Genomic DNA, 13,263 nt, shown 5'->3' with positions numbered 1-13,263 from the left:
AACAATTAGATTGAAGCAAGTTTGAAGGCAGAGGCCTTGCCAGCACTTTCTCACCCTAATAACACCATGATAAAAGCAAGGGTTTAATTGCATTTTCTCTCCCATACAACTGGACATACTAAAACTGTATGTGGGAGAGAGGGGAGTTAACTTGATAAATTTTCTAGGACTGCAAAAAGGATGGTTGGTAAATAACAAGCAAGATATATACTGCAGTATGAACTCTCCAGTGCTGTGAAACAGAACCCAGAAGCGCCAGGCCTTATCTGAGCCCGTTCTGCAACCATTGCACAATACCTGGGCATTTTAACACGTTGGTACTTCTGGTATACAGCAATATTCTAACATAAACTGAGAAAACATTGCTTTTCTCCCTATCCCACTCCATTTGAAGCATTTGGATCCTTCTTCCCCTTTTTCTCCCACAGTGCTCTTCCCTGCACCAGGTGCACTGAAAAGCTGTGGCCATCAGAATCATCTTCCCTTATTACCTGAGCTACAGTTCAGAAAGCCAGGATTCCTTCTCCCTTTGCACAATGCAGCAATTCAAGAAGCTTGTGCTTCTCAAGCAGAATCCTCACGCTCAGTGCATCCAAGCAATGATTCGATCTTGTAATTTAGGGATTCCTCAGAGGAGGATTTGACTATTCTAGAGGAAAACAAGAGACTATCTTTCACAGTAAACAGCATCAGTTCCCCCCAGAGGTGAAGACATATGGGCCCGCTCTGCACCACAGGACATGAGTGCTATAGCTGCTGCTTCTCACAGACAGCCCACAAGTACCTGGAAAAGGGAAGATTCTCTATTTCTCAAACATTTCCCACAAATCAAACTATTATGCAATACTGTGTTCAAAAGAAGAACACAAAAAAAACAAAGCAAATCTACTTTTGCCTGCTTTGCAGAGCTTTGGTCAGTTCACCCTCAGATGACCAAACAAAGTTTATTTACTGTGTGCACTGTACTGTTTAGACATCCACGCTTCATTACAGGTGCCAACCTTTCTGTGCCACAGAGCAACAACCACACACAGAACCATCAGCTGTTATCTCACTTTGTTCTGCAACCAGCAAACCAAACCTCAAGCCCTCGAGCTCGGTAGCCCTTAATAAAGCCTGGAGCACAGACAGCAGGTAGCACAAAGTACAATGTTTTACCTAACACTGCAGAAAATACCCAAGTGCTCTTGACGGTCAGACTTAAAGCTGAATGGAATAAAAATACCACTACTTTTAACACATCTCAGCTGATGCTGAAATCAGCACTTTATTTGGAGCACGTACACAAATCAGGCTCTACCATTCCTCATCCACTGTCACAAATACGATCACCTAAATGTGCTGTCAGGGGGATAAGACAGAGTTGAAGGTTTGCTTCACACTGCTGGCATTCCACTGTTTCTCAGTTGCCCCCATCACCTCCACAACAAGTAGAACCAGATGAATATTTGCTCCGTGACACAGATGCCTTGTTTCAGCCAAATCATTCAGACCCTGAAACAATGACAGAGAATGTTAGGAGTATTTTCTTGCTTTCTCTAATGCCTACCACTCATCCACAATAAGTCACACTGCATCCAAGTCCTTGCTCTTCTGAGAGGCTCAGGACCTGCCTTGTTAGCCTTGTGTGTTTGAAGAAAGCAAAGCAGTGAGAATGAACACAAATTGAAGCCAACAACTGAAACTTTTGGGGATGCATCCATAGGATTCTTTCTGGTAAGCCACTTAGATGTTTCTCTGCCTATTCTATTTACATCCTCAGACTTGCCTGTTTAAACTATGAGGATTCAAGCAATCTGCACTCCAAGCAGCCAATAGTGAACTCACAGGCCCTTTACAAAGAAGGCACATCCTACATTTACAGAAACAAAACCAGTGGCACCATGGCAACAAGTGAGCAAGCAGTGTAAATTCCTTCTAAAACTGGGAAGCAATCTTACCTCTAATCACACTGATACCAGGTGTACGACTCTTAAATACAGTCATTCCTGGCACACACTTTGCAGAAAGAAAACATTCAACTATGTGTACAAATATTCACTGAAAATATATTTACAGATGTGCACTAGCAATGAAAATTGAATCTGTAATACTGCCTGAGATGATTTTCATTCAAGTGGGAAATAATATGAAAATAATCAACTGTGTACAAAGCTGGGATTGCAAATAAGCACGAGCTTTGAAATAAATACATATATTTTGAAGTAAAAGCACTAAGGACTGATGTCTGTAGTCAACTTCAGCTAAAAAAAAAGCAGAAGTAATCAACTAGATTTGTTTCAAAGCACACGGCTGTCAAACCAGAGTTGTTCTCTACTCGTTTAAAACTCCCTAGCCACAGATACCCTGGAAACATACAGACAAATGGCTAAGAGAACACTTTGAGATGAAGAACTTCCAAATAACACTTAACTCTTTGTTAATTTTTGGTGGAGAGACAAAAGGAAAAGAGGTGGGCATTTGATTTTGGGGGGGAGGGACTGGTAGTGGAAGGTGGTATCGACGTGACTTCAGCAGGTTATAAATGGGAGCTCAAAGGCTCAGCACAACCCAAAGGACCATCTCCAGTAGCTTCCTTGCCTCATTTGCCTTATTTCCTCTTTGGTTGAGGCCATGCAATCAGGTGGGTGAAATAGACTTAAGAAAAACATCCATCATGAAAGACCTGGCTGCAGCATTAGCTTCAATGACCTTAAATAAGGAATCATACATCAAAAACAGAGCAATCCTGCATCAAGAAGCCAGAGATGGGGTGGAGGTCTTCCAAAGCCCTTCATCTGTAAACTGCTGCTTGCACAAACTCACAACAGCAGTTCCAGCCTGAAGTGCTCCATCCAAAATGAACTTCTTTTGGAGCAATTGGAGCATGGGGAGAGCACCCTGCTCAAGCCCTCTCTATGTCTGAAGTCAAACGTCTGAGGTTTTAGAAGTAAACTTTCTAATGTGCTGCCTTGCACCTCTTCACATTCCCACGACTTCATTGCAGCACTTCCCTGTCCCCTCCCAGAAACTTGAACCAGCTGGAGCAGAACAGAGAAGCACTGAGTGCAGCCCCCATCTGGGCATCTCAGTCCTACCTACTTCTCCACTGCTAAGAATTTACTTGAGACTAATTCCTATTTTGAATTTGTCTGAAGTTTCTAATTATTTCTAATTGCTAATTATCAGGAAAATAGGAATATAGCAACACTAGTAGAGATGGCTGAAGTTTAGGGATCTGAGGCTGTGACTATAGATTACAGGCATACAGACAGACTCACACATATAAGATCCTATACTTATTGATAAGAAGTAGGTTACAGAAGTTACCAAATTCAGCTAAGGATGTCTGGATTTACATGCCATAAAAGCTGAAAAGATACCAACATGCAACGCATAGGTTCCCAATTGTTCTGCCTGTTCTAGAATGGAGGCAACTACATGATCTCACACGGTTGCTATAAGATACAAACACGGTTCTCATTGTCTTGTGATTTGAAACATATGGAAATGTAAAGTGTGAAATTGCAAATGATTTCTACATCTTGCATCCAAAATACAATTACCTACAGATCTCATATTTTCTTTTGTGGCAAACAGTTCTGTAAGAGAGCTTATAAGCTTGAAAAAGCACTATGCTTCTGGTCCGGTACTTGCAATTTAAGGTAAAAATAGATTCCACTGCCCTGTACCTCACTGAGCATATCCACCCTCCTAGTATTACATTTGAAGAATTCTGTATTACTATTTTCTTCACATGAACAGAAAGGAAAGAAAACAGGAAAGCATTTCCTTCATTGACCCGTTGAGCTCTGAATGCCAGACATCCCCACTCATCCTTCCATTAGACAGCCCTCCCCCTCTGTTCACTGCAGACCACCTGTCTTTCCCTACAGACATGCAAGAAATTACCTCCCATATTTGCACTTTCTTCTGTGTAATGAGTAGTTTCCCTCTGTGGAAATGGCTCATCAGGATTCCTAATGTAACATCATAAGAAAGCTGAGTAACCTTTAGCCTCATATGTCATCAGAGAGTGTTTATTACACCTTCCAAACAACCTCAAATCTGCAGGTTTTTGCTGTTTGTACCAGGAAAAACAGTTAAATGTGGCTGTTTTATCATGCCACGTCATTGCTTTCTCTTTGAAGCAGTCCTTAGTACATTTTAACCATCAAAAGAAAGAAACCCAAAGGATTATGCATGGTTAATCCCTGAACCAAAGAACTTCAAAGTTGCGGTAAGGTACTGCTTAATAGCAAAGGTTTCCGTGGCTTTTAAAATACAAAAGCTTTTGATATCACATTAATAATTAATAAATGACAGAGTTGATGATCTGTAGGTATAAACTGCGTGAAGGAGGACCCCACCAAAACTGCATTCACGTACACAGCCTGGCAATAGCATGGCTTGAATCATACAACAGCTTTGGTTGGAAAGGAACTTAAAGATCATCCAATCCCAACCCTCATCGGTGATTAATAACCACTATGAATAATTTCAGATTCTTCCCACCTTTATCCGACACAAACACAGAAGGTACAACTTCAGGCTATGTTAAGCCTTAACAGCTCTTTTCACCCTGAGCAGTGACCTGGACTTTCACAATTCCATTTCCAGCCAGTCAGGTAGGTGGGTTAAGGGTTTCTTTGTCCCCACAAAACACACTTTGGGCTTCTCCTACTGATAGCAGGAGCGCGCAACCCCTGAAACACCATCACCTTCTGCTTTCAACCTACAGAGGTTTGAATGCATTACTATTGATGATCTCATCCAACTTGGCTTCTGGATGCTGCTGTGCCTGGAAGCACCGAGTTCAATCCCCATAGCTACACAGAGTACTTAAATTTCTGTGGCACATGGCACTTTGCATCATGCATTAACATCAGCCCTTTGATATTTTCTCCCTTCCCTAGTAGCTGTTTTATGCGTAATGACGTTCTACTTGAAGTCTGCTCCGGGGGAATGAATACTATGGGATGGATTTGTACACACAAGCTCCAGAATTAGGTCAAGGGCAGGCACCAGCTCTCACCTTTAGCTGCCAACACAGCTCTTAGGGGCATGGGGACCCACGTAGGGGTTTGGCTGCAGTCATACAACATTTGCAGTAGAGGGGTCATGGAGAGCCAACAGTAAATAAATAAATCACCAGTACCAGCTTACGTGCATATAAGCTGTCAAACGGGTAATTCAGCAGGCAGCATGCTCCTTTGCTATTGGCACTGCTGGCAGAAGAGCCCACAACCTGAGGACAAACTTCCAGTGCCATCTCAGCCTCACTAGAGCTCTTTGGATGGCACGGTGACTTGAAGGAGGGTCAGAAGCAGGAGCACTGCCTGTTACATACACACGGCCAAGACTGAATCTTCACAAGTGCTTTTTCCCCTGACTATTGTAAGGGCCCACAGGGGAATGTGTCGCTGCTCCTTTCATCAGGAGGCAGCTTTGGCATAGCTCCTTTCACTTTAGCCAGGGCAGAATGCAGACAGGAGCAGGACCTGCTCCAGAAACAGCCACAAAACCCAAAGGGAAGAAGCTGTGCAGTTCCTGGCAATGACCTCCATCCATGATGGAAAACAGAAGTCACTGCCAGGAATAGTCAATGCCATTCCATTCCTCCATGGAGGAGGAGGGCCAATTTCCCAATAGTTAATTGTACCTACATTTTGAATACTCTTGTGGCAATAAGTATCTCATTATCAAAATTAATTAGAAGCTGCAGGAAGCAGAGGAGTGTGAAAAGATGATGCCTTAAACAAAACACCTCAACAGACAGAAGGACAACAGAGTCTGTTGCTTATTAGGAGGGACAAACCTGCCTTGGCTCTAGCAAAGTAAGGATGCACTCTGTCACAGCTGAAAACGAGATGAAAAGAAGAGCAAGCATCTCTCAGGGGAGCAAAGGGACAGCATTAGAAAGTCAAGTTGAAGGCATCAGGCTGCATCAAAGAAGCTGAGCCAGGTCAGCCCACCGGGCTACATCTGGTAAGCTTTTAGACAAGTAGGATTTGTGTCTAGGCCACTTTTTTAATCCTTGATCTCCTATGCCAAGGGGTGAGCCAGGATTTATTCTTTAAAGTTCCTTGGAAGTGATATTTTTTGGGGAGACGGGGTTTGTTGGTATTTGTTATTTAAATAAAGGCTATCTATACACCCTACATACCCACCCACCACAGCTTACCCGGTCAGTAGAAGAGTCAGAGTTGTTGCCCATCACCCAGATTAAAAAAAATCAAGGAAACAGAGAAAGGTGCAGCCTTATACTGACAATTGTGAGATCACATCTCAGCAGCACTGCAGAGCCAGGAGAACTGGTGCTGCTGGGTGACAGCAGGATCCAGCTGCAGCTTGGTGTCCACTGCAAGCAGGGTGAGCTTTAAGGAACCAGCTACAAAACAGAGCAGTAGCAATTTTTCTCCTCATTCCTCACGTATTTGTGTTTGCAACCATACGAGTGGGTGAATCCAGATCTCATGCAGCCATGGCTGTTTCTAAACAAAGCATGTTTCTGTAAACTAGGGGGATCCATTACAGAGCACAGAAAAGCATTCCAGCGCACAGTCTAATAACGTGTTTTGTCAATTAGCTCAGTCACCATTCAAAAGAGTCACAATTCTACCCTCTTCCCCCTCCTTTCTTTCTTTCCCCCCTCCTTAGAAATAGAAAAAGCAGCAGTTTTAGAACAGATTCTTAAACTCAATTAGCATTTATTATAACTTCCCAGGTACAACCTACGCTTATCTCCCAACAGCATAAAGAGAGGTCTCGTTGAGAGGTTATGATAAAAGTAGTCATTTCACAGCTGATCTCCGCACACTGTTTTAACAATCCTGCCCGTTTCTAGAAAATCCTGTCACCCTATAATCTTCAGGAAGATTAAAGGTACATAACAGAGCTTTAAAAACCCACGTGTGCTTAAGGTCTCTTATTAGTCAGGTTTTCCTGAAGCTCACTGTTCGTTATTGCTCACAGTCAGGCAATGCACTTCTGTAATCCCAGCTGTGTGTCAGCTGAGTGTGCAGAGATTCCTGGTGCCAGCAGGTCAGAGAGCACCCTAGGACCTTTATGGGATGCAGAGGTGACAGCAGAACAATGTCTGGGGGGTCCTTTCATTGACTCCAGGCTTTCTGCATCCTCCCCCCTGCACAGTCACACCAACGCCATGCTCTTGAGAATAAGGGCGTTCATCTTCCAGGTAAAAATCAAAGCCCTGAGTACTCCTTAGCTCACTGCCTAACATACGCCCACAGAAGAGTGAGATATTAAGAACTACTCCAATAATTAGTGAAGGGCAGCATGTTCCCCTTCTTCCTGTTCCTTGTAACATCTGCTTGACTCACTGTTCTTTGTTGTTGCTGTTCTTTGGGTTTTATTTTAAAAGAGTAGGCTGCTCCTATGAGGATTAATAATCTGTGATGGGAGAGGGACACAGCAAATGCTGTGCTGAACTCCCAGCTTTCATTTTCTCATCACCCAAAAGTGGTTTTATAAATGCTCATATAAGGAACAGCCACAGCAGCTCTCTGTGCAGGTGGCCAAACCAGACACGGAGCAGTTTGTATTAGTGTTTCTCTGTCAGCACAACAGGCATTGCATCCTCCCACAGTTCTGAGCGCTTAGACTGGGCTCATTTTGGGGCACTTTAATCTCTGAAGGAGTAGAGAGAGCACCAGAATGCTTCTCAAGAAGAAGAGGGTAAGTGGCACCGTACCTGAATCCATCTCTTTTCTGTTCAGTAGGGAGAAGCCACAGGCCCTGCTGATTTGTTTTGCACGTGGACTCAGTTCAGATGAGCACTACAACTGTCTCCTCAGCTCTCATTCCTGCTGCAATGGCACAGCAGAGTGAGACCATCCAGAAGGATCACACTCAGATGATCACTGCTGGAAAGGACTCAGCTCCCGGCTCTGAAGGAGCCCTCCAGGTGTAGCAGAAACAAATACTGCTTCAGCAGTGTGGTGTGCAGACAGGTGCACTGATTTAAAGGAATCGTTCACAGTTGGGTACTCCTCTGAAGTCTGACCTGCAGAACACACCAACTACTCAAAACAGCAACCGTACCGAGAGATGAAAGTATTGCACAAGAGACTGAGTACGGGCCCCACTTACGTGTGCTTGTCAGTGAAGACATTTACATTTGGGCAGTGTGTGACCTTTAAGATTTTGCTCTGTCAATCAGGCATGAACAGAGAAGAACATTCACTTCTGAGCACCTTAAAGCTCACCCACCCACTGGCCTCTGTGCCACCAGAATCCACCTGGGAGCAGAAACAGATACATCCAACTTCACCAAGTAGGGTTATTCAGAGCACTTCCCATCCCACCATAGTCTGGAAAGCTGCTTATCTAGGGATGCTTTTAGCCCAACTCTGAAGGGAACTGGGGAACATAAGAAATGTGAGCACTTAACTAAGAACTGAAATTCCTTAATTTCACCTGTCGCTTATAAAGCCATATTACATTTCCATTACAGTTCATGTCTTCTTACTACCAAATATAGTACTAGGAGGAAAAGAATCCCTTTTAAACTCTGGCAGTTTGGTTTTACCTCCTTTCATCAGCAAGAAAATGGGACGTTACACCTTGCAGCAAAGCATCAACTTCTTTAGTGACTACTTTTGTGGGTTTTTTTAGTTGTGGTCAATGAGACATGGCCAGACAACCCACTTCCCTACTGTATCTGAAACTCGCAGAGTGCAAACACAGCAATCACATAAATGCAATAGAGTTCCTTGCATATACATGGCACCAAGCATGGTGCTTGCAGGAGCTTTATCTCCCTTTGGTCAAAGCATCAAGACACCTCAGCCTTGCCTCTGTAGGCAGAAAAGAAGAAAAGCTTGTGGTTCTTTTCCTAACAGAATCCATGCTAAAAACCAACTGCACAACTCTGCCTGTAGTTGCCCAGATTCTTTTTATTCCAGTGGCAAAGCACAGATCTAAATTAAAGCTGGTTAGATCTAAATTAGCTAGTTTTTATACTCCTTAGCATCTAAAGATAAGGTGTGCTGGTTATTACTGCAGCTCATTAGAAGCAATTGGGATCAATGAGACGATCTGGAAGACACAAGGCAATGAGGTGGCTGAGCTCGCAACCACGGTGACTCACAGGTAACGTGAAAGAAATAATACCTTCCTAAAATATCACTACAGCACCACGTTCTGCGAGAAAACCAAGGTGTGATTTCCTCAGCCCTTCTGCACACTTAACTCACCCTCTGAAAAATGGAATGCTGATAACTTCAGCACAGTCTGCAGCCTAAGTCCTTCAGGTAACACTATTGGTAGCACGCGGCAATGCCGCGCAGAGCTCAGCTCATGGCATGGCCCAAGGAGCATCCTATAGAACCACAGCTGGAGGAGTCCAAGCAACGTGCAAAGCCACGGCCAACACCTGCTTCCCTGTATTTGCTCTTGGGAGGGTTTGCCAGCCTGCAAAAAAAAAACCACCCTGGTTACCAAGGAAACTGAAATACCACAGTAAGGCAAAGGGAAGAAATATTCAACTGTCAGCGCAGAAAGAATAATTGTTCAGGCTTCCCCACACCTGCATAAAACCAACACGGGGCTTTGTGTCATTTTACTCCCAACCTAAATTCCTTCCTGCTGGTTCCATCTGATATTTATGAGTGCTGTGATCCAGGAAAGCTCTTCCCTTCCACAGCGGCTGCCTCCCTGTGCTGCGGGAACAGTAACCCTATGCACACTGAGGGGAGGGAGCCCACGCCGCTATGTCTCCATCACATCGTGTCGGCAAAGTGCAGTAGGAAGAGGGGAAGGAAAGGAGAAAACGTCATAATTATCTTTAAAAAATTCCCTTTGGGCAGCACTCCTTGAATACCAATGGCTGCAGCGCGACTCCTTGCTATGCAAGCAGCATCGCCGCGTAGCCTCTCTCTGAAAACAGCCAGCCTGAGCTCCACAGCTCATCTGATGGATTATTCCCAGGGGCTGTAAATCACTCACGTTCCCTATTAATGAAAAGCCTGAACAACTTTATGACCAATTAATTGGTGTACTTAGGTAAACGAAAGCAAGAGTAACACATCGGATGAAAGCAACGGAGCAACTCGCCCCGCGCTCAGCCCCGGTGCTGCGGGAAAGGAGATGCATCAAGGACCCTTCCACAACTCCTGACCCACAGCAGAGCGCAGGCTGATGCCCTGGGGCAGTGGCTTTGTATCTCTTCCCCAACTCCATCCTACATAATTTAACCATGGATTTTCAAGGAAGCGTCTGATCTTTCGCCAAGCCAAGTTACTTCCCCAAAAACGCCTCCAGACAGAACGGCACAAGTAAAATGTGCACTTCTCTTTTTCAATCAGTTCTAAATGCACAATGTGCTACCTTCCAAACTCCTTGGATGTCCCTTTGTTCCTGCACTGCAAGAGCAGCAAATAGCCATTAACAAAGAACTGCACAGATGTTGCATTGCCTCTGATGGATTTTTATGCATTTTAAGTGAGTTGCACACAAAAAAAAGCCCAACATCAGTGATTTGTATTTTCATTCTGGATTAATCAATGGAATGCATGGCAAAGATAAGGACAAAAGCTAATTTGGAGAAGAGAACTAAGCTCATGTTCAGCACGAGGGGCTGGGGAGGCAGGTGGGGATGCTACAGTGCCAGAGGAAGCCAGACACAGCAGAAAACACTTATGCTGGGTCATAAAACAATGCAAGGTGAAGGCTGCTTTCCTGAGAGTGGGAACAGGATGCAAAGGTGACGAGTAGCAGAACAGGCCACAGCAACACAGGTGTAACAATCTGATACACACAACTGGAAATCTTCAGTTTGTTTACAGAGTCAGTGTTAAACAAGAGGTTCAAAGTGCCACAATACTGTCACTGTTCTGTAGGCTGAAAGAGCTCACTGATGCACAGGTACAAAAACCCCTGGTTCATTTCCCAGTTTTAGGCAACAGCAAACGAACAGCAATGAGGATCAGAGGAGCAGACTGTGCCAGCTGCTGCCAAACACCTCCACGCTCAGCTTGTGACCTTGCTGGTGCTCAGGTTGCTGCATTGGGGCCACACAGTGGGAAAGGATGCCATGGCCACCAGACCCCCAGATGGCACACAGAGCTCAGCATAGGGTTCATCTCCCATTGCTGTGCTGTGTGCACCTTCCAGGGATGTTATGCACACAGAGAAAGCTGAACAATATCCTATATGCATAGCAGGCCCTTACTTTAGGATGAAGTTCACTTCCTCAATGAAGCCGCTGCCCAAAGTCAGTGTAAGAATCAGGAGGTTGATTTGATTTGGTTGAACACACAGTGCAGAAGGAGTGGCCAAAACTTTGCAGCCATGAGAGATCAATGAAGATTCTCCTCAAAAACTGAAGCTACAACTAAAGCTCCTGCAACATCCACTTCATTTAGGGGAAGAACTCAGAGATGGGCCCAGGTAGCATCCTCACAGAAGCAATCTTCTTGCAAAGGTTAAATTATGGATTAGACGGGATTCCTTGTACTTGCAAAACACTCTATCTGCAATAATTTGCCATCGCTCCTTCAGGCACAAAGGAACAGAGTGCTGCAGCAGTGCCTCTCCCAAAGCCCGTGCCACTCGAGCAGCAAAGAGCAGCTGTGTTACACGCTTGGCATTGTTTCACTTCTGATTACAGAATAAAAGGTGATAAACAAGCAAAGGGCACACATTTATATCTACAAGCCACGGCTACATCAGAGAAATCAGAAACAGTGACATTTCCTATAGCTACATTCATTTCTTGTTACGACTTCGCCAGAGCTGGCATACAAAATTTATTTGTATTTTCAATCTTTCTTTCCTTTATAAAGAGGATTGATAGGTTTGTCGGGGCTTTTAAAACTGCAAGAAAACACAGGCAGCTTTCAAAACCAGCGAGGCAAAGCTGAGCTGTTTCTTAATACAAATGTTACCTGAGGTCATTTCCAAAAAGACACAGCATTTAGAAACTGCTGTGTAGACAGATGTACATCTCTGACACATCCCTAAAAACACAAATCTGAAAAACAAAACCAATGACAACTCTGTAAGAGGCATCAGATATTTTCTGGGGCTGGATCCAAAATTCATCCATATCAGCAATATTGCGTCAAAAAAATTAAGGATATTAATCAGTCTGTTTGGGCTGGATGTGGCTTCAGCACACAGCAATGAGTTTTCAAATACTCCATCTCCAGTACAGCTGTTCCTTACAACTTCCAGCCTGACACTGCACTACAGGTCCCTCATTCAGAGCCTCAGAAGACCTCATTCCACAGCACTGCAAAGGATTTTGGCAGGGTTAACTTGGGATGTGTGCAGGGTACTTTGAACACAAACGCACCACACACACACTATCAAATTATTCCTTTTGAAAGAGACCAACCCAAACAACACTGCAGAAAACCTCACCACCGATCCCAACCTCAACCCCTTTCAGCTCAGCACTGGTTTGTTTAGGCATTATGGCTTCCTCGAGCTCTGCAAAATTCATGGACTTAAACCAATTCTGGTTGAAGATACTAATTTCTGTAAATTACAGTCTGCAATGCCCCAGGGTTTCAGGAGAAAAAAAAAATTAAGCATTTTGTCTGCTAAAAGGAAAACCAGACAGATCCCCAGGGAACTGCTGAGTTTCTCTGCTCATGCCCTGAAACAGCAGAGAAGCAAATACACACAGGAGGGCACAACCCAGTGCACCCCCTGGCTGATGGGGCAGGAGGGGCTGTTTGCATTAGGATGTGCAGAAATGGAGCAGTTCCTTCCCAGATGCTGATGGCCCAGGGTTGCATGAGCACAAAGATGTGTTTAATTCAATTTGACTTGCTCACAAATAAGACGGCCAGGCCCAGATGCTCTACAAAGCAGAGATTTTAGACACTGATATCTGGCATCAGTTCCTAAACACACATTTAAGTAGATGTAAGGTGTAGATGCACATACAAAGTATTTCCCAGATCTTAACTGCACAGTTCTGCTTTCAGGTGAGAGAATTTGAGTTGAGAGTGAGCTTAATTCATCTGCTGAAGAATTAGTATCAGTTCTGGTGGGGAATGTCATGGAGTGTGCAGGAATGATGCTCAAGCCTTCTTAAAGAAGCAAATAGCAACAAAATAGGCATCGCTGAATCCTTCCACTGAGTGCTCTATGGAGACTCTGGTAGCTGCTGTTCCCTGTTGTTTCAAGATAAGCCATCTTCCATCTCAGTATTATGAATGGGTCTTTACAAACCACTTTTATGCTCAAGATCTGTTCAGATCTCAAAGAATTTGAGCAGCTCTGCACTAGAGCGCAGACACACTACAAGGC

The 13,263-nt window shown here is 44.2% G+C and overlaps 1 protein-coding gene and 1 long non-coding RNA gene across 28 annotated transcripts in view; both read right to left on the bottom strand.

Annotated features, from left to right (window-relative positions):
- The window catches only part of PTPRT (protein tyrosine phosphatase receptor type T), a 391,962-nt gene that overhangs the window by 309,564 nt on the left and 69,135 nt on the right, over nt 1-13,263 (bottom strand). The window lies entirely within an intron of this gene.
- On the bottom strand, nt 1,232-4,012 carry LOC146757807 (uncharacterized). Its single transcript, XR_014935752.1, has 2 exons — nt 3,892-4,012; nt 1,232-1,494 (listed from the first exon to the last, which is right to left on the bottom strand). It is a non-coding gene; the product is annotated as an uncharacterized LOC146757807 (long non-coding RNA).

The sequence above is a fragment of the Coturnix japonica genome, chromosome 19 (genome assembly GCF_054131305.1).
Source record: "Coturnix japonica strain WE chromosome 19, WE-NBRP24, whole genome shotgun sequence".
NCBI lineage: Eukaryota > Metazoa > Chordata > Aves > Galliformes > Phasianidae > Coturnix > Coturnix japonica.
Note: the sequence above shows the minus strand (reverse complement) of the source record. Positions and strands in the feature narration are given on the sequence as shown.